Source organism: Nycticebus coucang, chromosome X (assembly GCF_027406575.1).
Source record: "Nycticebus coucang isolate mNycCou1 chromosome X, mNycCou1.pri, whole genome shotgun sequence".
Taxonomy (NCBI): Eukaryota; Metazoa; Chordata; class Mammalia; order Primates; family Lorisidae; genus Nycticebus; species Nycticebus coucang.
The window spans coordinates 39,743,278-39,770,246 of NC_069804.1; the positions used below are offsets into that span (position 1 = coordinate 39,743,278).

At 39.8% G+C, this 26,969-nt stretch overlaps 1 pseudogene; it reads right to left on the reverse strand.

Moving 5' to 3' along the window:
- Positions 1-19,648: 19,648 nt before the first annotated feature.
- Positions 19,649-24,025, reverse strand: LOC128576773 (nucleolar transcription factor 1-like; annotated as a pseudogene).
- Between the last annotated feature and the right edge of the window lie 2,944 nt (positions 24,026-26,969).

A 26,969-nucleotide genomic window follows, 5' to 3' on the forward strand; every position in this document is an offset into this window, starting at 1 on the left:
TTATTGTTCATTGATGGCGGGGCAAAGTATAAGTGCTTGGAAATTAAAGCCATCAGGAGGAGTCCTCATCAAATGATGAGTGGGAATTAGTTGAAGTACTCCAGCTCTCAAGCTTCTCAGATGGGATAACTCTGAGGTGCATGTTCTATGTCATGGGCCAGCACTATTTCTGTGAGGGGCCAACAGTCAATATTTTAGACTTTTCAAGCTTCATGATCTCTGCTGCAATCAACTGCTGTCGTACAGCAAAAATAACCATAAATAATTAGTAAATGACTGAGCATTGCTGTATTCCAATAAAACTTCATAGATGTTGAAATTTGAATTTTGTATCATTTTATGTATCACAAAATATTCTTCTTTTGATATTTTTAAACCACAAAAATCATTCTGCATTTACCTGCTCTACAAAACCAGGCTAGATTTAGCTCGTGGGTTGTAATAGTTTGCCAACTCCTGTTCTACATTATCTCTCGAAGTTTCTCTGGGGATTCTACAGTGACATCTTGTTGGAAAACCTGTGATTTGCTTTGCTCCCCTTCCCTGGCTCACTTCTCCATTCACCTAACCGTGTTCCTTGGGATCGCCTTCCAAACAATCCACTTGTATTTCAATATTTGTCTTGAGGTTGGCTTCTGGGGTAAACAAGACTAAGACAACCAGCTTGGCTGATTAATCACTGAATTGAATGTTTGTTATTTGGCATCATAAAGACAGACCCCAGGAAAAAGTCCTATTATCCTAAGAGCAGATTCAATAGAAGGCTCTTTCCAATAGCCATGTGTTCCTTTAACAATGAAGATACATTCTAAGAAATGCATCATTATGTGAACGTTATACAGTGTACTTACACAAACCTTTGTGGTATAACCTGCTACAAACCTATACTGCGTGGGAAAGGCTTTTGCTCCTAAGATACAAACCTGTATTTGTACTATTCTGAATACTGTAGGTAGTTGTAATACAATGTTAAGTATTTGTATATCTAAACGTAGGAAGTTTATAGTAAACTTTTTATCATTTTTTAATCTTTTTTTATTAAATCATAGCTATGTACAATAATGCAATCATGAGGTACAATGTGCTGGTTCCATATACAGTCTGAAATATTTTCACTGAACTGGTTAACATAGCCTTCATGGCATTTTCTTAATTATTGTGTTCAAACCCTTATACTCTACACTTAGTAAACTTCACCTGCACCCTTCCAAGATGCGCCCTAGGTAGGTGTGGACCCACCAATCACCCTCCATCCACCCTCCCTCCCCTCCCTTCCCTTCCCTTGCCCCCTTCCCCATATTCTTGTACTGAGATTGGGTTATAGCCTTTGTATGAAAGCTATAAATTAGTTTCATATTAGGGCTGAGTACATTGGGTACTTTTTCTTCCATTCTTGGGATACCTTGCTAAGAAGAATATTTACCAGCTCCATCCATGTAAACATGAAAGAGGTAAAGTCTCCATCTTTCTTTATGGCTGCATAATATTCTATGGTGTACAAATACCACAATTTATTAATCCATTCATGAGTCGATGGGCACTTGGGTTTTTTCCATGACTTAGCAATTATGAATTGGGCTGCAATAAACATTCTGGTACAAATATCTTTGTTATAATGTGATTTTTGGTCTTCTGGATATATACCTAGTAGAGGAATTATAGGATCGAATGGCAGATCTATTTTTAGATCTCTAAGTATTCTCCAAATATCTTTCCAAAAGGACCGTATTAGTTTGCATTCCCACCAGCAGTGTAGAAGTTTTCCCTTTTCTCCACATCCGCGCCAACATCTCTGGTTTGGGGATTTTGTGATGTGGGCTAACCTTACTGGAGTTAGATGATATCTCAAAGTAGTTTTGATTTTCATTTCTCTGATGATTAAGGATGATGAGCATTTTTTCATGTGTCTGTAGGCCATGTGCCTGTCTTCTTCAGAGAAGTTTCTCTTCAAGTCCCTTGCCCAGCCTGCGATGGGATCACTCATTCTTTTCTTGCTAATACGTTTGAGTTCACTGTGGATTCTGGTTATTAAACCTTTGTTGGAGACATATCCTGCAAATATTCTGAGGGCTGTCTGCTTGCTCTGCTTACTGTGTTCTTGGCTGTGAAGAAGCTTTTTTCATTTGATCAGGTCCCAGTAGTGTATGTTTGAAGCTGCTTCGATTGCCCGTGGGGTCCTCCTCAAAAAATATTCACCCGGGCCAATTCCTTCAAGAGTTTTCCCTGTGCTTTCTTCTAGTATTTTTATAGTTTCATGTCTTAAGTTTAAATCTTTTATCCAGTGAGAGTCTATCTTAGTTAAAGTTGAAAGGTGTGGGTCTGGTTTCAGTCTTCTACAGGTTGCCAGCCAGTTCACCCAGCACCATTTGTTAAATAGGGAATTTTAAAATAGGGAATTGTTTCCCCATTGACTGTTTTTAATTGGCTGGTCAAATATCAAATAATGGTAAGTAGCTAGATTCATCTCTTGGTTCTCTATTCTGTTCCAGACATCTACTTCTATGTTTTTGTGCCAGTACCATGCTGTTTTGATCACTATTGATTTATAGTATAGTCTGAGGTCTGGTAGCATGATTCCTCCTGCTTTGTTTTTATTTCTGAGTAATGTCTTGGCTATTCGAGGTTTTTTCTGACTCCATATAAAATGATGTATTATTTTTTCAAGATCTTTAAAGTATGACAATGGAGTTTTAATAGGGATTGCATTAAAATTGTATATTGCTTTGGGTAGTATAGACATTTTGACAATGTTGACTTTTCCCAGCCATGAGCATGGTATGTTTTTCCATTTGTTAACATCATTTTTAATCTTTTATCTTAACTTTCTATCTATATGCAGAAAGTTTACAGTAAAAATATGGGTAAAAGATAAAAAAAATGATACACTGGTATAACGTGCTTATCATGAATGGAGCTTGCAGGACTGGAAGTTGCTCTGGGTGAACCAGTGAGTGAGTGGGGAGTGAATGTGAGGGCCTAGAACATTCCTGTACACTGCTGTAGACTTTATAAATATTGTGCTCTTCGGCTACACCAAATTTATAAAAACTAGTTTTTCTTCAAGAATATATTAACCTTAGGTTTCTATAACTTTTTAAAACTTTCAGACTCTTATAATGACACTTAGTTTAAAACACACATTGCACAGCTGCATGAAAAAATATTTTCTTTCTTTATATTCTTATTGTGTAAGCTTTTTTCTATTTTTAATTTTTTTTATTTATTTGTTTTACTTTTAAGTTTTTTTAAAAAAACAAAGATACAAGCACATACATTGGCCTAGGCCTACCCAGGGTCAGGGTCATCAGTATCTCTGTCTTCCACCTTCACATCTTGTCCCACTGGAAGGTTTTCAGGGGCAACAACAGTCACAGAGCTGTCACTTTCAATGACAACAATGCCTTCTTCTGCAACACCTCCTAAAGGACCTTCATGAGGCTTTATAGTTAACTATTTTTTTATAAGTAGGAGCATACTCTAAAATAATGATAAAAAGCATAGCACAGTAAATACATAAACCAGTAACATTTATTATCATTACCAAGTATTATGTACAGTACATTATTGTGTGTGTTATATTTTTATATGACTGGCAGTACAGTAGATTTGTTTTCAACAGCATCTCCACAAACCTGCGAGCAGTGTGCTGTGCTTTGAAGTTATGACAGCTATGACGTCACTACGTTACTAGCCACACAATCATAGAAATCTTTTAGCTCCATTATGATCTTATGGGTCTACTATTATACATGTGGATCCGTCATTGACTGAAACATCCTTAGGTGGCCATATATTCTCAGACTCACAGTGTAGTGGGTTAAAGGAATAACCTTTACCGTTTCAATCTTCTTGCACCCTAGGTAAAACTGAGTGTTAATACGTGCAAAGAGCCCAAGGCAGCCATTTCATCTTCTTGGATCCATCACTCTCCAACTCTCATGCTGGGCTTATCAGCAGTGAGGACATAAAGGTTCCTCATCGCAGCAGGCGTTGGTGACTCAGAGTCAACAGAGCCATGTAACTGTCCACAGGAATCCAGAGGCGTTAGGCATGATGATAACCATTGCAGCAATCTCTGTAGCCATGGGGATTTATGAAATGTGTTTTCTTCCCAAAGCTCCCTGCAAATAACCAAAGGACTAAATTATTTCTAGATCAAGAATAGCAGGTGGGCAGATAGGGCATTCATTTTTTGGTCCCATCTCGCTCATTTTCTGTAGTAATTTCTTTCTCTGCAAATTGAAAAAGCTTTCCTCACCCTGTTCTCTGCTGTTCCAGATGGCTGTACCCTCTCAACCTGGCAGGTGCCTGCCTGTTGGCAGTGAGGCTGTGAACTTACTAAGTGCAGCATTTTCCAATCTTTAGACATAAATGAAGTGACGTAATTTTTTCTAGTACAGACAGGCTTCTCTGATGAAAGGACAGACAATGACATGAGGACTACAAGAAATTATGAAGCCATATCAAGCTCTAAAGTACTAGGGACTCATGCATTACTGAAGAACTGATTAATAGAGACTTATTTCCTCTAGTCCTACTTAGTATGCAACATACAACACGAATATAATTGTAAGCTTAAAAGAAAAAAAGCTGACAATACAGAACGAGCTCTGGGGTATTTACAAGTCTAACAAAATCCTTCCAGAATGTGTTTTAATTGGGTTTCTATTAGCAAGTCTAATCTCTTGGAACTCTCTAATCTCTAAGGTAAGTCTTAACTCCTTTTCATCATTATTCTCCTTCAGCCCAAAATAGAAAGAAAGAAATTCTCTTTAAGATGTGAAGTTTAACTTGAGTTTGAGTCCAGCAAAGTAAGATATCACTGGTTCTTTTGGAGACTAACCCTCTAGAAGGCTTCATTTTAAAATTCAAATACAGGGAGATTATTTATCAGTGTGGTTTTGGCAATGACATAATTGCCCCTTAAAATAAACAAGTTGGCAGCCTTACAAAAGAGGAAATGATTCTTATTTATTGATTTATTTTGTGTGAGAATTAGGTTCTGCTAACAAATCCCTCCAACTACTGGGGCTTAAAAAAAGCTGTATGGTGTTTAATAAAAGAAGCAACATGAAGCAAGTGAATGCCCATGGTGTCAGGATGTGGGAAATGTAGCCATAGACATAAAAACCAACGTGCCAGGGAGTAGCAAACCAATGCCCAGATCTCAAAGCCTGCTGAAATTTCTAGTTTGGGTTCCATATTCCTGCTTGAAAAACACCTACTTCACCCTCTTCTTCCCTCCTTCATTCTGGGCTATAGCTGTGTTTTATCATTTGTATGAAAGTTTGGGTGGTTATGTATTGGTTTCATAATAGTACTGAGTACATTGGATACTTTTTGGGGGGTAGAGGGAGGGTAATTGGTGGGACCTCACCTATTGTGCATAACGCAAGGGTACATGTCAAATCTCTTAAGAGTATAAATGTCTTAACACAACAAATAATTAAGTGAGGTGAAGGCTATGTTAACCGGTTTGAGGTAAACATTCCAAATTGTGTATAAAATCAATACATTGTATCCCATAAATGCATTAATGTACACAGTTATGATTTAATAAAAAAATAAATAAAAGAAAAGAAAAACACCTTCCTCTTGGTCAGACACAAAAAGGCCTGTGTCTCTGCAGTGTGGTAGATATAGCTGGGGTAGAGGAGGGTGACAACTGACTCAGGTATGGGACACCCAGGTTATCTTCTTGCCTCTAAAAGTTTCTAGGACCATATCCTGTAAGCTAAGGCAGAAGGGAAGAAGAGCTATTTCTTACCATCACTTAGCTGCCAAACTCTGGCGTTCTTTCACCAAATTTTTAACTGGAGAGAGCAGGTGTATTTCAGAAACACATGGACCACCAGTCCACCTCCCCCCCACACACACACCCCTCATCTAGGTCTCCCTCCGGGCCCACTCCATCAAATTAATTCCTATCAGCTTTTTTAGTGCTATCAAATTTACAAGAAGGGTTTTATTCCTTTGACATGAGACCCTGTTGCTTAGTAATATGCATATAATTCTGAGATATATAACATCTTAACTCCTTCACTTTTGAATTTAAACAAATCCACAATGTTGTCATTAACTCCTTCAAAACTGTCATGAAATTAAAAGGGAAAAGCTCTGTTAGTCATTTCTACTTTACTGTATACAGGTAGAGGGAGGATCAGGAAAAAGAAGGAAGCAGGAGGGAGAAGACTGTGATTTACCTAATGATCAGGCCGACAGAGATAAAAACTACCATTATTTTACTCAACCCAACATCTAATTGCCACAGAGAAGATTCTACACAAGTGTTCATTCTTTATACATTATAAGGCATACTCTTTTCTCTGAATGAAATGTATAATAAAATTAAATTTAAAAATGAATTCAGATGAAATACCCTGTTTGTGAACCTGGAAATGAAATTTATCAGAAAATTCTTCGTGATTTCATCCATTTGGCTAACAGAGTTGTTGTTACATGGCATTTCTCCAAGTTCCCAAGCTTATTTATATCACTTTGCTATCCTCATAACATCTGTGCTCTTAAGAGAATAGTAATAAACTTAACTTGAGATTTTTCTTTTTAGCTAGGAGAAGATGCATAAAAACATGGAAACATAAAAACTGTCATAAGACGATAGTGTAGTGAAAGTGCAACACTCACAAACAGATGGACAAATTTGGCCATTTTATCAAAATATATCATATGATATAATCTAATGTAGCAATACATTCCCCAGAAAGTTATTGCATAGAGAATTTCCCTAACAAACAAGAGAACCAAGATACAAGATAAATACAAGATATGAAAATATTCATTGTTGTATAACATTGCAAATTTTGCAAGTGCTGGAAATACTCTAAATGTTCATCAGTAGGTTAATGAAATGATGCCTTATTCACACAATGGAATATTATACAGCCACCAAAATGAATTGAGTAAGTTTATGTGTCCTGATATAGAGGTACCCAAGATATTTTATTAAGTAAACTGTTTGTATATTATCATACACGTATATTTTACAATGAAAATAGGTAAGCACTTTTTTCCTGTTTTTACCTCTGGGGAGAGGGATATTGACAGAGGAAAAATGTTTTCATTTCATAGTCTTGTGAACTTTCTTTTTGGCAATGACCATTCAGCACTTCTGTAAGATAATACTAAGAAAATAAGGAAACAAAAAAGGTGGAAAGGAGAAAAGCAAATTGCCCTTCTTGAAGCATACCTAAATGTTATTGTGGCCTACATTCGCTCTTGGACAGTAGCACACTGGGTCAGAAGAGGTTATGGTTACCTTCCCCAATGTGCCCTGCACATCAGTGTCCCTGTATATCTTACAGATTCATCACCATGAACTGCTATCTGTATTATTTGAATCAGTAGAAATAGCTCATAGTATTTCTTGGGGTAACAAGTTTCATAAGTTTATCATCCTGACTCCATACTCCTATCATGAGTGCAAAGAAGAGAAAGATCTAAATTTAGTCCTTTCACTTGTCAAGAGCTGTTTTCCAGGTGCAGGATTATAAAGGCATGATGAGTAAGTCAGTGTTCAACCCTCAATGTCTTTCAAAAATGTAAATAGTCTTTGACTCCATCTCCTACTCAACTTTGCCTTTCCAACCAGAAGAATCACAAATCTTGGTATCTGTCTTCACGTAGAGAGAACCCTTGTTCGTCCAGTCATTCTGGCTGCCCTTCTCTGGGAACTTTCCAGTTCCAATATGAATTTTTAAGAGGTTTTGAACCAGAATTGCAAATGATTTTCTCAGAATGGTTGTGTGGGGATTTTGTACAGTGTTCTCTGTTTTGTTTCCACCACCTTTTCTCTTGACACATCCCACTGGTTGGCCAGCTTTTTGGAACAAGTTATCCAACTTGTTTTAGCCATTCTTTTCCCTCTGCAAGACATCAACACCTCCAGGTGAAAAGGGAAAATGTTCAGATGTTTCTAAATCAGAAAATTCCAGAACACAACTCAAAGGGTCATTAGATACAATCTTATTCAACCCCCCCATTTTATAAATGGGGGAAACTGAGGCCCAGAGAGGTTATGCAGTGACTCCAACTTAAATCTCCCAACTTCAATGCCAACCTACTCTCTACCACATCTGTGTGCAGGACAGATATTAAAAATATTTATTAGCTTGATATAGCACAGACTCTAGACTGAAGATCAACCTGAGTGTTGGGGCAGGGTCCTGAAGGCAGCCAGATGTGGTAGGCAATAACTCTTTATTTTCTGGGACAAGGACTCTTATTTGGAGTCCTGTGGAGGGGTAGAGGTGGCTTCAGTGAGGAGAAGGGGTTGTGGAACTCACAGCAGTATCTCTTGACCAACCAATATGAGAGTATTTCAGTATTCTCTGGGACACTCTTTCCAGTGTGTCCCAGTGTGTAGCAGTTGTGTCTATATGGTGTTTTGGTCTAATTTAGATAAAACTTGGGTATGCTTTTTCCCTTCATTTGTATGCTTGGATGTGTGAAGACTCAGAGGCTCCAGAAAAATGATGTGCTTTAAATCTTTCCAAATTTAGACATCATGAAAATGACTTCCAGGTACTCTGAACATTAGACATAGTTAACCAAAGTCTGAGGGTCTCACACATCCAGTGGCATTAGAGTGCAGGAGGCTTTTAATATCAGTCATAAAAATGAAATCCTTAAATTGCAAGAGAGATGCATCTGCACAGAAATTTGAGTCTTTAAAAATGCATGAGCTGCTGCTTATCCATCTTCAAGGAAAATGAGTCACAGTAATGTTTCCCTCTGTGCAAAAGATTTTAAATTGTGATTTATGCAGCTTAAAAGGAGCTAAGTAGCCCTTGTCAGTGAGACTATCATGAGATGGTTTGATGGAGACCATTTTGGACAAATTACCTAATCAACCAGTTCCCCTTCCTCAGAGCAGAAGAGTAAGGAATACCCAACCCCTGGAAAGGATGTGTGTGTGTGTGTGTGTGTAGAGGTTCTTTGTCCACGCATTCTGTTTTCCTCTCTCCAGCTACTCAGGAGTTACTATATGAGACACAGAATATGAATGTGTGTACAGAAATGTTTCTCCCCCTCTCCTGCCTAAGACCCAGTCATCTCTCTCACAGCTTGAAATTTCAACATTCCATTCTGCTCTTAAGAGCCCCCAAATAAAACAAAATTATTCTTGCAAAGCTTCATATACTTATTTCTGTTTTCCTCCATTGAAAAATAGGATTTAGGTTCTCAGAAAAATGTATTTTCTCATCTACTTATTTAACAGGTCTTTCAAAAATGTCAAAAGTGAAATTCCATTTAGTCTATCGTCTTTAGTGAAAGTAAAGGTTTCATGAATAGAGGGATGGAAGAGGCTCAACAGAATATCTGTTGAATGTTGGATGAATGAAAAAAATCAATATGTGTATCAATTAAACCTCAACAAAGCTGTTTGAAAATGAGGTCATAGCATAGGAACTTAAATATCTGAACAAAGGTCTTCTGATGCTAAATTCTATATCATTTAGGGTTCAATCAGAGAAGCAAAATCACTACACACAATGACTGTGCACACACATGTGAACACACACAGAGGGATTCGACCTTGCACAATTGTGGAAACTGGTTAAGCAGTCTCTGTAAGGTTGTTATCTCTGTGTATGATGCTAGAGCTTAAAGTTCAGCAGGACAGGAAGTGGGGGAAGGGAAAACGGATATGAAATTGAGGGAAAGCAAGAACGAGCTGGAACCCACAAGCATGAGCTGAAGACAAAGACAGGCTGAAACTCCTGTCATTCCTTGTTGCCTCTGACCTTAGTAGTATGATTGTCTTGCAGAGACTGTGGAGCCTTCATCACAGAGCTAAGCCCACACACCTAATCCAGGAGTAGAAGCAGTCGAAAGAGGAGTTAGGGGACAGTGGTGCAATTAAAGCACAGTCACTGTCTCACTCCAACAAGGTGAGTTAGCACATCAGCAGCACATCTGGCTGCTGTTCTCTCTCACATAATCATCTGTCTTGTGGCCTATCCTAATCAGAAACGTATAGGAAGGAGATATCTAAAACATGTGATTCAGACTTCCCAAGTTTACACATTACAAAACCAGGAAAGAAATGTTAACATATTTCTGAGAAGCAAGTCCTTAAAAAGTGGGACTGAAGATGTTTGCCAGCAGAGGTCTGTAGCTCATGGCTGGCCTTCCTTTCTTAGAAATCACTCCTAATAGATATGCACAGGCAGAATGCACTGCTTTGTTCCAAAAAGAATTAAATAAATTTTCTATGAGATGTTTTAAGTAAATAGGAAATTCAAGATAAATAAAAAGAAGGGTAGGGAAAAGAGTAACTATAAAGTGAAACATACATGTATAAAATGCATTAGGGTTTTTGCAATTGAGTCAAAAATATGTCAGTGCATTCGTAAAGAGGCAGATGTAGTGAGTTATCTAATTCACAACACTTATAGAGAAATAAAAATCCAATTGCTCAGAGAAGCCCATCCCAGTTCTGAGACCATCCCAGTTCTCAGACCAGAGCAGAAATTCCCTCCCCCATGTCTACAAAAGCCACCTAGGGAAGCGAGTGAAGCAAACCTGGGAATAAGACAATAGGGAATGGGGTTGAGGCTTTGCTAAAGGAGAAAACACATACACAGTATAAAAAGGCAGTAACTACTCAGCGTCGGCCAATATTGCTAAGAGGGAAGTACAGGCTCAGTGTAGCCATATTCAAGTTATCTCAGTTTTTAACACATTAGCACCTATCCCAGTTAAAGTACTAACTGAACAAAACACTTTTGCAGTCCAGAGTTGGTGTATCATGCCAGTTTAAAACCTCTGGCCTTGAAAAGTAGGTAGGACCATCTCTTTCAGCTTGGCTTTGGGTAAATATTGAATGTCACTGATTTGATGGTTATGCTTCCTGATTTGTGTGGTTGGTCATATGTGATACTATATGCTTTCGTACTCAGCCAACAATAATACAAATATGAACAGAAGATTTGAACACTTCCCAAAAGAAGATATCCAAATTGCCAATGAACATATGAAAAGGTGTTTAACATTATTAGTCATTATGGAAATACAAGTTAAAACCACAATTAGATAAAATTATTTACCCACCAGAATAAGAAACATCGAAGACACCCACCCAAATGTGGGCAGAGATGTGGAGCAACTGGAATGCAGTCACTGCTGACTGATAGAAATATGAAATTGTACATCCTTATTTCTAATAAAATTTAGCATATTACTTCCTTATGACCTAGCAATCTGACTTCTAAGTATATATTAACAAAATAAATGAACATATATATCCACAGAAAGAATTGAACAAGAATGTTCAGAGCAGCTTTATTCAGACTTACCATTAACTGAAAACATTCTAAATGTCCATCAATAGGAAAAATGAGTAAACAGAAACTTTGGAGTATATTCATACAACAAATGAGCAATAAATAACTAGTATGCATCCAACAAAATAGATTAATATCAAAAACATTAGCTTGAGTGAAAGGAGCTATACATAAGACTACTTACTGTATGATTCCATTTATATGAAATTCAAGAACAACAAACTTATGGTAATTTAAAAATCCTCTGTGGGTTGGGGACTTGACTAGAAAGACTCAAAGAAATGAAAAGTTCAAGAACAAAACTTCTGGTAATTTAAAAACTGGTTGTCTCTGTGGGTAGGGGGGTTGACTTTGGTTCTGGCAGATGAAAATGTTCTATTTCTTGAGCTGATTGATGGTTACATGGTGTTTATTTATCTTTGTTAAAATTCTCCAAACTGTGTGCAAAAGATCTGTGTGCTTCACTGTGTGTAAATTGTACCTCAGTAATATGCTAAAATTATAGCTAAGTCTTGGCAGAAAACCGAACAAGAGTACTGCTGGCCTGGCCCAACCAACCTATCCAGCTTCACTCAGGAAAGAAATGTCAGCCTCCTTGTTAGTAAGACATGCATATAGAGTTCCTGTGAGAGAAAATCCTTCTTTCCTCAGAAGACACTATACAGATAGACAGTGCATGCTAATGTTAAGAAAATGACTTTGAGATCAAAGAACATTGATTCAAATTCTGGCTTCCCCAAATATTAGTTGAATGACTTTGAGTGAATTCTTTTACTATTCTAAGCCTCTTATTGCTTGTCTATAAAGTGGGTATAGTAATACCTTCTTCAAAGTGTTGACATAGAGACTGTAGATAGAGTACTCACTTAACACAGTAACATACATATAGTATTCAATAAATGGTAGCGTTTTACTCTGTAGTCACATGGGGACCAAATGCCTGAACATGTACTCTTCAAGCCTTGTCTAACATCTTCTTTTTAAAGATCCTTTCACTATGCTAAGACTCTTAGGAGGAGTAACAGATTGCCTTTAGCAAGAAATGACTTCCTTAGAGACAAGCCAGGTTGGCAGGTTATAGGGTAATTTATTATATTTGAGGTGGATGTGGGGGAAAACACTGCTAAAGGAGAATATGTATGTCACTTAGGGCTCCCTGTTTTCAAGTAAGTGAAACAAGCTCTGCTTAATTGAAGGCAGAGGTGGCAAGTCAGGTTTGGGCTTACAGAAACCAAGGTCACTCTATAAGACCAGGCCATAGAATCCATAGCCACCGACTTAAAACAGGAAATAACTAATTAGTGCCTAACCTCCAGTTGTTTCTTTACATCAATTCTTCGAGATTCAAAGTCTTAGTATCAGATTATTCAAGCTCAGATCAAATTCTCCATCCTGGTTCTCAAAGTAGACAAGGAGAGGAAAGACTGAATGCCTTTGGTTTCCAAAGGATGAGGCAAGGACTTAGACATACCTTACACCAAGACTACCCTAATGAGGGAGAGCTATTCCTTAAAGGAAAATTGGGGTACTCTTGGCAAGTGGCAGTGGATATTGGGCAGCTGAGAAACAACAGATGTCTACCAGGGAGAACACAGAACAGAATAATGGAGGGCCAGAAACACCCTTTCCTCCTTCTTAGCAGATTCTTAAGTGACTTTGCATTTGGTACTCACTGACCTTTTTGGTGATCCTATTATCAAATTCATTTCAACAACAGCTCTGAGTAGCAGAGAGGGACTATCAATTTAACTCCTCATTAGTGACCCGTTCTGTCTCTTATTGTATTTCTTAACAGTCCAAATGCTTTCTGTAGAGGTCAGTAAGAAGCCTAGAGCAAATATTTAAGAGCATTATTTCGAGCTAATTTTTTACACATATCAATGCTGAAAGATTAGAATGACTTCATACACAAATCATAGGAAAGCAACTGTACTGGTAAATCATACACAGTAGTCATTAGAATATCAAAATACAGAGAAATTTAAATTTTAGTTTGTTTAAATGTTGCCAGAATAATATTTTACTTTCATAGAAATACTACCTTTGTGTTGTTCACTACAGTGGTCTAGGGAAGAAGGGCTAAAATATAAATTTGAAAATTATACCTAAAGTTTATGTTCATTATTAAATTTTACTGCCTTTCTTTTTTTCATGTTTTGTGTTTTTTTAAATTCCAAATTAATATGAAGGAACAAATTTTTAGGTTACATTGTTCTCATTCCCAAGGTAAAGTTCAAGCTGTAGGAGAGCCCCCTCCACCCTCCGGGGGTGGGGGGTGGGGGCGGGCTAAATATCCTTGCATTGTGCACATTAGGTGAGATCCTAGCAAATGCCCTCCCTACTCCCACCAATCTCCCTCTCCCCTTCCCCTCCCTTCTCCCTCCTCACCCCTCTACCTTGCTACACTATATTTGTATCATTCATATGAATGTGTAAATGTTTATATATTGGCTTTGTAATAGTATTGAGTACATTGGATACTTGTTTTCCATTCTAGAGATACTTTACTAAGAAGAATGTGTTCCAACTCCATCCAGGTAAACATGAAAGATGTAAAGTCTCCATCTTTTTTTATATAGGAATAGTATTCCATGGTATACATATACCACAATTTGTTAATCCCTTGATGGGTTGATGGGCATTTGGGTTGCTTCAATGACTTGGCAATTACAAATTGAGCTGCAATAAACAGTCTGGTGCAAATGTCTTTGTGGTAGAATGATTTTTGTTCTTCTGGGTAGATAGCTAGAAATGGGATTGCAGAATCAAATGGAAGGTCAACTTTTAGTTCTTTGAGAATTCTCCATACTTCTTTCCCTAAAGGTTAGATTAGTTTGCAATTCTACCAACAGTGTAGAAGTGTTCCCTTCTCTCTACATCCGTGTCAACATGTGCAGTTTTGGGACTTTGCCATGTGGGCTAATCTTACTGGAGTTAGGTGATATCTCAGATTGGTTTTGATTTTCATTTCTCTGATGATTAAAGGTGACAAGAACTTTTTCATGTGTTTGTTGGCCATTTGTCTGTCTTCTTCAGAGAAGTTTCTGTTCAAGTCTCTTGCCTACTTATAAATGGGGTTGCTTGTTCTTTTCTTATTGATTAATTGAGTCCTCTGTGGATTCTAGTTATCAGACCTTTGTTGGATCCAAAGCATGCAAAATATTCTCCCATTCTGAAGGCTATCTGTTTCCAGGGGCATCTTCCTCATAAAATATTTTGCCAGGCCAATATTGTCAAGCATTTTCCCCGTACTCTCTTCTAGAATTTCTATTGTTTCAGGCCTTAAATTTAGTTAAATCTTTTATCCAGAGAGAATCTATTTTTGTCAATGGTGAGAGGTGTGGGACTAGTTTCAGTCTTCTACAAGTAACTAACCAGTTCTCCCAGCATCATTTGTTAAATAGGGATTCTTTTCCCCAGTGCATGTTTTTGTTGGCTTATCAAAGTTCAAATGATGATATTTGGTTGGGTACATCTCTAGATTTTTTATTCTAATCCATAGATCTACTTCTCTATTTTTGTGCCAGTACCATGCTGTTTTGATCACTATAGACTTGTAGTATAACCTGAAGTCTGATAACTCGATGCCTCCTGATTTGTTTTTATTTTTACAAATTATGTTGGCTATTCAGGTTTTCTTCTTATTCCATATAAAATAAAGTAGAATTTTTTTCAAGTTTTTTAAAGTATGACATTGGTGTTTGATGGAGATTGCATTAAATCTGTAGATTGCTTTTAGTAGTATGGACATTTTAACAATGTTGATTCTTCCCAACCTCGAGTATGGTATGTTCTTTCATTTATTAACATCTCAGGGTTTCATAGTTCTCTTTATAGAGACTATGTTAGAATGTATGTTAGAATGTATCTAACATATCCTTTGTTAGATACATTCCCAGGTATTTCATCTTCTTTGGTACTAGTGTAAAAAGAATAGAGTCTTTGATTATATTCTCAGCTTGACTAGTGTTGGCATATATTAAGGCTGCTGATTTATAGGTATTGATTTTGTATCCCGAGACACTGCTACATTCCTTGATCACTTCTAAGAGCTTTGTAGTTGAGTCTCTGGGGTTTTCCAGGTACAAGATCATGTCATCTGTGAAGAGCAAGAGTTTGAACTCCTCTGTCCCCATTTTAATACTCTTGATCTCCTTTTCTTGCCTGATAGAAATGGCTAGGACTTTTAGCACTATGTTGAAGAGCAGTGGTGACGATAGGTATTTTTGTCTGGTTCCAGATCTGAATGGAAATGCTTTCAGTTTTATTCCATTCAATATACCGTTGGCTGTGGGTTTGCTGTGGCAGCAAATATGGCCTCTATCAGGTTAAGAAATGTACCACTTAAGCCTATTTTCTTAAATGTTCTAATCATGAAAGGATGCCGAATGTTATCAAAAGCCTTTTCTGACTTGATTGACAGAATCATATAGTCTTTGTTTTTTATTTTATTTATGTGGTGAATTATAGTTATGGATTTACATATGTTGAACCAACCTGTAACCCTAGGATAAAACCAACTTGGTCATGGCGTATAACTTTTTTAATGTGTCACTGTATTCTGCTTGCTAGGATATTGTTGAATATTTTTGCATCAATATTCATTAATGATATCAGTCTACAGTTTTCTTTCTTTGTTGGATCCATTCCTCGTTTGGGGATCAGAGTGAAATTTGCTTCATAGAATGTGTGGGGGAAGATTCTTTCCTTTTCTATGTTTTGGAATAGATTATGTAATATAGGTACTAGTTCCTCTTTGAAAATTTGGTAGAATTCTGATATGAAACCATCTGGTCCCAAGCTTTTCTTTTTTGGGAGATTTTGTATAGTTGATGCTATTCAGTGCTTGATATAGGTCTAATTCAAAATTTCTACTTCTTTCTGGTTGAGTTTGGGAAGGTGGCATCCTTCCAGGTATTGGTCCATTTTGACTACTTTTGGGATCTTTTCCATCTTTTCTATTTCCATCTTTTCCTCCATTCCATTCATCTTATACGCCATCCATATTCTGAATCTATTTCTGACATTTCAGCAATTTATCTATGGATGGTATTTTCCTGTGTCCTTTGTAATCCCTTGGAGGAGTTGATCTGCTCTTATTTTTCATGTTTCCAGGGTTCTTCTGCTGTTTCCTCCCCATGAGTATTTTCAGCTATTTGGCAATTAAAACTGGTCGGGTGAGAATGAATCGGGAGGCCCCAGAAACTGGAGCAAATCACCCCTTCTCCAAAGAGCTGGGGCTTGTGATGGTGGCTTTTCCCCTACAGCCTTTCAGAGCGGCAGCCAGAGACCCTGAGGGCGGGTTTGGTGAGATAATAGAAGCTGGCTCTGTTTTGATGTCAGCCAGCCTCTACTCAATTCTAAGGAGCCTTGGTATTATGCTGGAATCTCAGCTGGGAAAAAATACAAACACCTGCAGTGGCCCTGCCCCCACCACCAAGGATAGCTCTACGAGAATTTGCCCCTCTCTGCTGCAACACCACCACTCTCAACCTTGGAGGATTGCTGGGAAAGTTCTGATCAGATTGCCTCGGGCATACAACATTGCTCACAAAAAGAGTTCAAAGGGTCTCCATGCAGCTAGGAAACAGAAATAGGTGGGCAGATCTGTCTGCAAATTCCTGAGGGGCTGGAGAAGGGTCCCTTCCAGTGGGAAAGGGAGCCAGAAAGTTCGCCCACCAAGTTCACTGCCCGCCTGCCACTGTCACTGTTTCAGCTCATGCCAGCGCCACTGTCTCCATGCATGCCAACATTTCTTTGTGGGCTAATATCTCCCTGTGCCACTGTTGCCACATGCACCACTGTTTCCACCTGGGCTACTTGGCAGACCACAGAATGCCCAAGCCTCTCAGTTAATTCACCAAACACTCTGGCCTTTGCAGGGGACAGTCCTTCAGGTAATCAGGATGGAAAGAAGTGTGAACTGTGTGCTCAAAATTGTGGAGAAAATATTTGTTCACTTTTGTGCCAGGCAGGATGATGCCTAGGTTTTGAGATGGGACCTCCCCTGGTGGGGAGGACTGGGTTTAGCAGCTGTCTCCTGTAGGGTAATGTGAGAGGTCCTTTGTTCCCTGCTCACTTGCAGAGAGCCATCCTGGGCCTCCAGTTTGGGAGAGGGGTCTCCTGTGCTCTTGGCAATGGGCTCTGTACCTGGTTTTTGTTTTCTTCCTCTTTCTTAGGCTCATAGCTTGTCTCAGCAGAGATGATGTGCACCTCTCTTCCTTCTTTCCCTGCTCAGCTTCCCACCTTCAGCTTCACTGAGCACACTTCAGTCAAATCTCTCTCCCTCTGCACAGGAGCTTCTGGTGAAAACTATTTCTAGTTGGCCATCTTGACTCCTCCCACTCCTATCTTTCTTATATGTGTTTTTCCTCAGATTCAGACAAACTGTTTCCTGCCATACTAAAATGTTTTTTAGGCTTGGTGCCTGTAGCACAGTGGTGATGGTGTCGGCCACATACACCGAGGCTGGTGGGTTCAAACCCAGCCTGGGGCCAGTTAAACAATGACAACTGCAACAAAAAAATTAGTGGACATTGTAAAATGTTTTTTATTCCATAGCAACTCTATCACGAAAGTTTTTTTTTAATTCAGTTAATCTGTATGTGTGTGTGAGTGTGTGCATGAAGTCTTTGTAAATTTCTTTTTTTTTTTTTGAGACAGTCTTCACTATGTCACCCTTGGTAGAGTGCTGTGGTGTCACAGCTCATAGCAACCTCAAACTCTTAGGCTTAAGCGATTCTCTTGCCTCAGCCTCCCAAGTAGCTGGGACTAGAGGCACCCCCCACAATGCCTGGCTATTTTTTTTGTTGCAGTTGTCATTGTTGCTTAGCTGGCCCGGGCTGGTTTGAACCCGCCAGCCTCGGTGCATGTGGCTGGCACGGTAACCACTGTGATACGGGTGCCAAGCCAATTCTTTGTAAATTTTGACAACTGCCTTTTCTATTTTGATTGATATAATATCATAGCATTTTTGGAATCTATTTTGAATTATGTGTGCATTTTGATCAATTCTGAGTATCCTTCTGCTCTATAGGCATCTTCATGTAGAAATACAAAAGAAAAAAAGACACCCTTGTTTTTACCATGTCACCATGCTTCATAAAAAATGATTTCCATATTATGTAACAAAACACATAAACTGAATCCTTAATGTCAGATTTTCAACTGGTTTTTTAATGCAAGTAGTAATGATGTCATATTTTCCCTTTGACAGAATGACCTGAAGATTTTACAATGAACTAGGTGAAAAAAATTAAGTATCATTGGTATTAACAGATTTTTTTATTTGAAGCATCTAATATCACTGACCTAATTTAATTCTTTGTGAAGTTCTGCTAATGAACTCCATTTTTAATATGCACGCATGAAAACTGGAAATAAAAATGTATGACATTAATTTAGGAAAACGATGATTTGATCTAAATTAAAAGGCATGCTTTACTGGGTGATAAGTAAATACTCCTCTGAAGATATACATGGTAAACTGCTCACTTCAGGCCCAAACTCCTTAAATTAACTACTAAGTTTCAAAATAGATGTTTATGTATCTCGCATAGATTTACCTCCTCAGATTTTAAACTGTCAATCAATGACATTATTTTGGCTTCCAGGATGGATGGTAAATGTCTCCAGAAATTTTGTGTAAATGACTCTTTCATAATCAACTTTAGTTTGAAATGAAAAATCAGTAGTTTTTCATTATCAGGCACTTCATTCTGGGGGGTAGAAAATGTCTGGTCAGCAGCTTAGAGTATACACACACACACACACAAAGCACTTGGCCCCTTCTCCATCAGTGGGTCCAGGCCACTGTTTCCTGCAGGGACAGAGGACAGGGCCATCAGTACAGTGCCCATTTTCTTAAAGGCACCTGTCCTCCTCTTCCCACGTATTGCTTGCCTCCAGTTCCAATGCAGGGGTCCAGGTGGCAAGCTCCTCTCAGAAAGAAGGGGTCCTTTCTAAGCTTTCATCCCACCTTGGGTTGGGCTTCAGGTGTGGAAGACTTCATTGAACTCTTTCGGCTCTCCCACCCCCATTCCCTGGTCCATTGTCCACACTGGAACTGCAAGTGAGAAGTAGGTGATCTGAGCAGGGCCAGTCCAGTGCTGGCTTGGTCTGATAGTTGCTCACCCTAGAGACCCTGAGGGCTGGTATCTCTGAGACTGCAGAGTCCTGGCCTAGACTCCTCCAGCCCTTTACCCCCACTGTATTTTGTATAAAATAATAAAAGAAAGTAGAGGAGGCCAGGGGCAGTGGAACAGAACGTAGGAGAGAAACAAAGTAGTCAGCTGGGGAGTAGAGTTCCTGGGCTCTCCTTGACTGCCTCAGGATGCTGAACCTCATTTGGAGTCAGAATCTAAGGAATTCTCTGAGGAGAAGGAGGAGCTAGAGCTGCTGCCCTTGGACTTGTCTTCATCATTATGGTCATCCTTCTCATCATCCTTGTCCTTGTCTTTCTCATTCTCCTCATCCTTGACCTCATCCTTGATGCTGAACATAGAGGAGTCCCAAGTCTTATCTTCTTTCTCTACTTCTTCCTCATCCTCAATATCCTCATCCTCTTCATTCTCCTCCCCAGACTCCTACTTGGACAGCAGGGGAGCCCAGGTGGACTTAGGGTCTGGGCCTTGCTGCATGGTCGTGCTCTTACATTTATTGGAGACATACTCTTTACATGCTGTGTGGTCCTGGGGTGATAGACTCTTGACCCAAAGGTCCAGGTTCACCTTGAATAACTTTAGCTGCTCCTCAGCTAAAGCATAGTGCTCCTTCTGGCTCTGGGGCTGTCCTGCCAGCAGCTGACAATCTCCATCATGATCTCCTTCAACAGCTGCTTGGACAGCAGCTTCTGGAGAACTTCTGGAAATTGTTCATGGAAGGCTTCTTAGCTTCTCCCTGCAACTTCATCTTCATAGAAGAGTTTGTAGCAGCTGGAGGTGGTTGTATCTCACTCCGCTTTCGCTCATATTGCTTTTAGTTTTTGGCTGCTTTCTGAATTCACATCCACTTCTCCTTCTTCACATTATTCTGGGTCATCTCCATAGCTTTCCAGGCCTTCATCCAGTTGTTCTTAAAACAGGCCAGGTAGTTGCCAATGGAGCTCTGCTGCCAGATCTCCTTGGCTCTCTTGGGTGGCTCTGGAAGCTTGCCCCTTCCGTCGTGCTCTCCACTGGTCTTCCTTTCAAACTGCACCTTGAGCACTGCCTTCCAGGCCTTGTACTTGGCCTTGTTCTACTCAGACAAGTCACTTCACATTTGGCCCAGCAGGCAGGGCATCTAACTGTCAGAGAGCTTAGGCTGTTCCTCCTATGGCTGCTGCTGCTTTTCATCAGAAAAGATGAACCTGGGTGATACGGGCCACTTAGCTTTCTCTGAGCTGCCCTTGCCCACTTCCTGGGCTGACTTCTTGGAGGCCAGGCTGGTAGCTGGCTTCTTGTTGTTCAACATCTTTTCTTCCCCCAGGACCATCTGCTGCTCTTCCTCATGCAGGCTCTTGAGAAAACTGAGCAGTGAACTATACAAGGGTAAATTTCAAAACAACTAAGAGTATATTATAAATGTCTTACCACAAAAAATAAGTTCACGAGGTGATGGTTATTTTAATCAGTTTGATTTAAGCATTCCACATTGCATATCAAATCATCACATTGTACCCCATAAATGTATAGTTATGATTTAATAAAAATTAAATTAAGAAAAGAAAACTTGGCAGTCCTGCGTTGTCATCTTTCTTTTTCTGGATGCACTTCTTGTGATGGGTGTCCTTCTTCTGGGAGAGCAGCTTCCACTGTTGGGTGCATAGCACCATGTGCTCCCTTGCTGGCCATGTCCTGCACGCCAGCCATGAGCTCTGCACAGTACAAGTAGCTGTTCTGAAGTGTTTTGGTGCATTGCCCATCAAATTTGTCCTTGTTCGGCCTTGGGGAGGGTGGGCTTAGTGATGCCCAACTCACTGATATTCAGCTCAGGGTGCTTCTGGATATAGTCCTGCATAATCTCATACTTCTTCCCCTGCTCACGGGCCTTAGAGATTCATTTCAGCCTCTTTTATTCTGATAGCTGAGACCACTGCTTCCCCAGGGAGTCCTTCACCTCCTTCCTAGTGGCATCTGGCTTCACTTTGAGTTACACCTTCTTCTCATGGGGGTTCCACATTTGCTAGGTGTTTGGGGGCTTCTTGGGGATGTCCAACTTCTTGGCATTCTGGATTAGATCTGGGTCATACTCCCTGAATTGAGCCAGGTTTCTCTCAAACTCCTATTTCTATTTCATCTTTTTCTCCAGAAGCTTCTCGTATGTCTTTGACACAGAGCCTTGATGAGGTCTAGGTTGTTCATCTAGGGGTGGAGTTTCATATACTTGGCCTGCTTCTTTTTACAGAGGCAGGAGTAAAGGCTTAGAGGCCTCTTTGGGAAGTCTGGGTGTTTCTTGAGGTTTTTGCCTTTATAATAATTTTTAACATGTACCTGAGCCTCAAGGATCAATTCAGTCAACTTAGGAACTTGCCTCATTAGAAATCTCTATCCATTTGAGCTTGCACATTTCCAGAAAAGTCTTTCAGTGCTACCCTTTCCCAGTCTACGTGTGACTGGGTGGACTTTCTGTTTTTGATTTTTTGAGAGAGAGACAGAATCTCACTCTGTTGCCCCACACTAGAATGCCATCGCATCAGCCTAGCTCACAGCAACCTCAAACTCCTGGGTTCAAGGGATCCTCTTACCTTGGCCTCCCAAGTAGCTGGGACTACAGGCACCTGCCACAACACCCAGCTAGTTTTTCTATTTTTAGTAGAAATAGGGTCTTGCTCTTGCTCGGGCTGGTCTCGAACTTCTGAGCTCAAGCAATCCACCCACCTCAGCCTCCCAGAGTGCTAGGATCACAGGCATGAGCCACTGTGCCCAGCCGACTTGGTGGTTTTGAACTTGGACCTGTCATTAGATGAAAAGTTGTTCCTCATGCATTGCAGCAAACTCAGCATGTCTTCCTAGAATAAGTAGTCTTGGCCTTTGGGGGCAGCCATTTTCAGATCTGTAGGGAAGTCTTCTTTTCTGTTTATCCCCTACCTGTTCAGCCACCACCTCAGTTGTGCTGGCTGGGTAATCCAGGACCCAATTACCTTACCCTTTAGAAGATATATCAGTCCCCACCAATCAAGCTGAGAAGTGATGGACTTTATATCTCAACCCCCTCAAAGGGGAGAAGGTCAGAGGTCCACATCCTTGGAGAAACCTGGCTATGACTGTAATTAGACTCAATTGGCCAGTGAGTGTGGGAGTGTATGCATCCTCTTCTTCCTAACCCCTCCCCTGCCCCTACAGCCTGAGGTCCATGGTGTGTGGATTCTCCTTCCAACCAAAGACTGCTCCCTGCTCCTGTGAACAGCAAGCACCCACCCTCAGCCCTCCTTACCACACCATGGCCCCCAAAATTCCTCCTTGGAGCACCTAGCCAGGGGAGGTTCCAGGCTGGAAAGCCTATAGTTCATCACTTCAGTTTTTAAAAACTGATTGGAATTGAAAAGGTTTATTACAAAATAAATGGCTTATCAAACAATAAAATTGTTGTGGATTAGCATCATACATTAAAGCTAAAACCATTGTAGTAAGAGCATTCAGGCTAATATCTCTATAAAGGGTTGGCACACTATTGCCTGCAGACCAAATCTAGACTACAATCTGTATTTGTAAATAAAGTTTTATTAGAATACAGGCACTTTCTTTCATTCATGAGTATTCTCTGTGGTTGCAACACAGACCATATGACCTACAAAACTGAAAATATTTACTGTCTGTCACTTTAAAGTAAATGTTTACTGATTCCTGCTCTGTATGCAATACAGCAGGGCTGCTCAGCCTTTATTTCTAGTACATATTTTATGTACACCTAATCTAGAGTTCTTCAACCTTGATATTTCAGGTTCGATAATTCTTTGTTGTGGGAAGAATTGTCCTGTGCATTGTGGGATATTTAGCATGATTCATGATCTCTACTCTAGGTGCCAGCAGCAGCCTCCCATTTTCTATGATCAAAAATATATTTTCCACCTGGTGCGGTGGCTCACGCCTATAATTCCAATACTGTGGGAGGCTGAGGAGGGAGAATTGCTTGAGCTCAGGAGTTCGAGACTTGTCTGAGCGAGAGTAAGATCCCAACTCATAAAAAAATGAAAAACCCAGGTGGGGGCCGCAGCAAGAGCCTTTAATCCCAGTGGCTTTTGGAGGCTGAGGCAGCAGGATGCCCACAGCCCGAGTCTGAGGTTGCGGTGAGCTACAACGCCACTGCACTCTGCTCAGGGGCACAGGGTAGGACTCTGGCATTGTGGCGGGCACCTGTACTTGGGAGGCTGAAACAAGAGAATCGGTTAAGCCCAAGAGTTGAAGGTTGCTGTGAGCTGTGACGCTATGGCACTCTACTGAGGGTGACATAGTGAGACTGTGTCTCAAAAAAAAAAAATCAAAGAAATAAAAATAAAAAGTAAGCAAGGAAATAAAAAAATGTATTTGCTAAATATCCTCTGGTGGGAAAAATAACCCTTAATTGAAAATCATTGACATAACCTATAATTTGTCACTGATCCCACAAATTGGGACATGGTGGTGTCATGCAACTTGAGGCTATGGCATAAGCCATACCACAACTGGCCAGTCCTCCAAGTGGCCAGCAGAAGCAAAGCAGCGTGGAATATTTCTCCCAGCATTTTCAAGGCTAGTGGCCATTAGCAGTCTCTACTAACTGATGAAGCACACTTTATTAAATCATTGCATTCTGTCCTTGGAAATGGTGTGTTAGTACTTTTGTGTTTGGGAAAGGTCAGGAAATGAGGAATGGGTTAGTGTTAATCATTTTTTAGATTTAGCTATGTGTTAAGATGACAACTTGGTTCACTGCCTGTGTATCATACACACTACTACAGGAGATTATGGCAGAAGCTTTAAGTATAAGGTGGAGGTCTAAACCATGTAAGCTAAGAGTGAGTAAATAAGTTAATACATAACAAATCCACTATAAAATTTCTATCTTCCCAAGTCTTTGGATTCCTTAACCTATATCACACCAAGAAATTTCTCTCATCTCAACTTTTTTTTCTCTGACCCCCTTATCGAGACCAGCTGAATAAACAATTAGAACCACATCCACATTCTTAAGGTAACATAAGGAAATCAGAATCTCCTGGGAAGTGCTTCTTAAACAATGAACTCAGCCCGATCTAGGATTTTGTCCTGCTTTCGTTGGTATAGCACCTACCGAACCTATTCTGATTCTTGCCAATATACATTAGTAAATTTACTATTTGCCACCTGTAGCCTGCCATGACCTGATTCTGGTTTAAGTATGGCTATAATCAGAAGCTATGGGCTAAGAAGTCAGGAGAATTATTTCCCCTTTTCAAGGTAACACCCTCAAGTGGGGTAATTATAGGGGCTTCAAAAAATGAAGAACAGCCTCCTCACCAGGAGAGGAAGGAAGCTTCTGTGGGGTTTGGAGTACTAAGTTATATGGTTATATGAGTCCTACCATATGTTCCCTTTTCAATTCTTAGGATCCCACTCTCTCCTAATCCAAATATAACTTTTATGTAAAATGTCTGATGAACCAATGTTATTATGCAGCAGCCTAAGAAAATTTGAGTTTTGTTTTCAGCTATCTCAGCCCAATAGCTGCAAGTGATAAGATATTCTTTGAATAAAATCATAGACATTTCACAAATTTTTGTTTTTGTCTTCATACAAGACATTAAGACTTTCGAGTTGCTCTTCTGTTTTCTTTAAGCTGTCAAGTTCAGCTAGAAGCAGCTAAGTTATACTGCAAATTTTGCCTTCCTTAAGGCTTTCGTATTATTCTAACACACTGCCACTATATCCTTCAGAGTCATGCCCAAAATGAGTACATTATTCCTAGTGAGCACAGGTAATAATTTAATTAGCCGTTTGATTGACACATACTATGTACCTTGTACTACCAATTGAGTTTTTAGAGACATCAACAATTAGAGACAATCAGTCTGAGATTTCCCCCATCTTCCTGAGGATCTGTTGCTTGCAACCACTTCTGGTACCAATTTCTTGGTCAGATTGGTTATTAAGCAGAAAAGTCATTAATTAATAGTTCTAATAATTGCTCAGAGGGCTGGAGAATTGGGCCTGAAGCTAAACTTCCAGGAATAGAACCTGAAACTAAACCTTAAAACAGACTTGATACCTACAGTCCCTAATAACTAGAGGAAGCCTGCATTGCCACTATCTTAAAGCTAGATCTGTGACAGGAATACAACTTTATGTCCACCAGGAAGCTCCTGTCGTTGAACCACTAGAAGCTAGACAGATCTCAGGTTGTTCAGGGGCACTAAAAAGGTCAGTAGATTGGCAAAGCTGTCCAGGTTTACAGGAAGAAATACGTCATCTACATTAAGCAGGTGCAGCAGGAAAAAGCTCATGGCACAACTGTCCATGTGGACATTCGCCCCGTAGCAAGGTGGTTATCTAGGCTTAAACTGGACAAACACCGCAAAATGATTCTTGAACAGAAAGCCAAATCTCACCAAGTAGGAAAGGAAAAGGACAAGTACAAGGAAGAAATAATTGAGAAGATGCAGGAATAAAATAATCTTATTTACAACTTTCATTATAAACTGCTAAAATGAAAAAAAAAAAAAAAGAAAGTTGAAAAGAGACAAGTAAGATCATTATCTACCAGCGTAGGTCAGTTCAGGATCACCAGTGGCTAAAGCCTGTTCCAGCAGCTCAGGACTCAAGGCAGGAACCAGCCCCAGACAAGACGCCATCCCATCACAGGGAACACTCAGACACACATCCCTCATTCAAACTGGGACTATGCAGACATTCCAGTTAACCTAAAAGCCACATCTTTGGGATTTAGGATGTAGAGTGCGAGCTGTGAGGTGGCAGGGGCCCTGAGGCTTGGGAGAACATCCAGGGGACAAACCCTTCTCAACTGACCTTCCTCACAGATAACACATTTTCTCTAAGCTTCAACTTTGAACCCAGCAGAAGAAAAACATGTTTTCCTTAGAACTTTAGATTTTAACTTTACAGCTGCACTTCAAAACGGTCACGTACATTTTCCAGCTAATCTTGTAGACATGTATTATTGCCCATATTTTAGAGGTCACACAGTAATAATAGACTATGTTCACTTGGAAATCTGTGCCTCTTTCTCTTCTCATAATTAAATTGAAAATGTATCTTACTTCCTTGAGAAACAACTTTGTACGGCCTCCTTAAAAATAAAGCCGTTCAGGCACTCAGGTGCTGGTGATAGAAAAAAATACCCCAGCCCTCTCAATCCCGTCTTTGCCTCTCAAGTCTAACTCTGTCTTTCGTGTCTTCGTCTTTTGTGGTTTATTTTGCCATTTCCCACTGATCCCACTCTGGTTCGTTTACTTTTTGCGCTGGTTCACACGATAGGAGGAAACCAGAATCCCTGGAGAAAACCCAGGCAGATGTGGAGAGACTTTACAAACTCTATACAGACAGTGATCCTGGTTGAAAATCAATTTTTTTCCTCATCAACATTGTAACAAAATGAAGTTGAATGAAATGATGTGTTTCGAACATTTGCTATACAGAAAGATTATCTAAAAGCTAATGGACCGCTATGAATCTGAGGACTATGATGGATGCCCCCTGCAAAATGTGTGTA